The following is a 1,548-nucleotide window of genomic DNA, read 5'->3' as shown; positions in this document are numbered from 1 at the left end:
TCCCAGCATTGTTTAGTAAAAGCCAAAGAACTAGTCTGTTCCACTCTCAATATCTTCTCTAATTAGTCCTGGCTTCATATATAGTTTATGTATGTATGTACAGAGTATTTAGAATAATTGTACTACATATGATTAAGCAGGGCTGTGCCCTAGTCTATAATCACTAGAGAGTCCCTTCTGAGAAAATACTCCTGACTTAACCACACACTTTATTCTGTAAGTGTGACGTCTTCAGGGATACACCCTTCAGGGGTATATTATTAACAATTTTCTCAGACAGACCAGAAATGATTATCAAGGGAGGAACCTCTTCCCATAAGTTCTCTCCCTTTGCATTTATTTGGTATGCGTCCATTGATTCCTCAGACTCCCGTAAGTGTGCACGTATGGACGGCCACCCTAATTTGCAGAGTCCAGGGCAAAAAACAAACACACACACACACACAAACAAAAGCCCCTCAGGGTCCCTTGTTCAAAAAGCAGGGAGAAAAAAAGGTTTCTTTCTCTGTCTCTCTCTTGATCTGACATACCGTCTTTTAATTGCTATTTAACATCATGTTCCGTTGGGGGTACCACAGGGCGTATCACAGGGGTACTTGCAGGGCGAGTGCAGACCCTCCCAGGTACCCCCAGACCTGCCCAGAGACTTGATGCATGGAGCATGTGCATGCAACTTTGACCCCCTGCACCAGTCCTCGGGCCCTTGCCCGCCCAAATGGCTGTAGTCCTTGGATGGGGGTGGGGCAGCAGGAGGCCGGCCACCTGTGGAGACGGGAAGTAACGTGGGTGGATGAGCAAGCTCCTTCACTTACAAAACATAGATTCAAAGATAAGATTATTAAGAATTTCAAGAGGCAGCTGCAGAGCACTGAGCCCCAAGCATGGGGACTGTCTTCCGAGCCTGTGCCGCTCGGGTGGCATGTCCATGCGGTTGGCCCTGGTCCTCACTCTTAACCTCTTTTATATCTTCTCAAGCTTGGAGGTGGGCCCAGGAGGGATCATTCGTACACACTTGCTGAAAGCAGTTCTTTAAACACAAGTTGCTCTTGACTCAGACTTGGTGCTATGGTCAGATGGGTGGGGAAGCATTTTCCACGAGATGGTCTCCTATCCCACACCTACCAGAGCCCTCCACAGGGGAACTGAGGGGACTGGCTGTGACATTCACCTGTAATTTACACATTTGCTCTGACTTCGGGAAGCACCACACCTGCATTACCTCTGAAAGAGAGGCAGCTCTCCTATTATAAAAGAACTCCACAGAAGGCTCTGTAACTTCTGTGCCAGGTTGATATTGCTCTAGTTTTCTTTTCTTCTGTCTTTGGCAATCATCTGGGGAACACAGATAGGGTCAGCAGCTTGCCCAGCCACTGGATGGCTGGCGTTGCCTCTGTCTCCTCTAGGGCAGAGGTGAGGAGGAATCGTTTCTAGCCTAATTCTGGATTTATCTTGGTCCATCCACTCCTCAAGCAGACTTAAATGCTATCCCTTTTTAGACACAAAAGAATACATGCTTTACTATTCATCTGTGTCTTAGTTTTATTATTT

The sequence above is a fragment of the Microcebus murinus genome, chromosome 5, assembly GCF_040939455.1.
Source record: "Microcebus murinus isolate Inina chromosome 5, M.murinus_Inina_mat1.0, whole genome shotgun sequence".
In the NCBI taxonomy this organism is placed as follows: Eukaryota; Metazoa; Chordata; class Mammalia; order Primates; family Cheirogaleidae; genus Microcebus; species Microcebus murinus.
Note: the sequence above shows the minus strand (reverse complement) of the source record.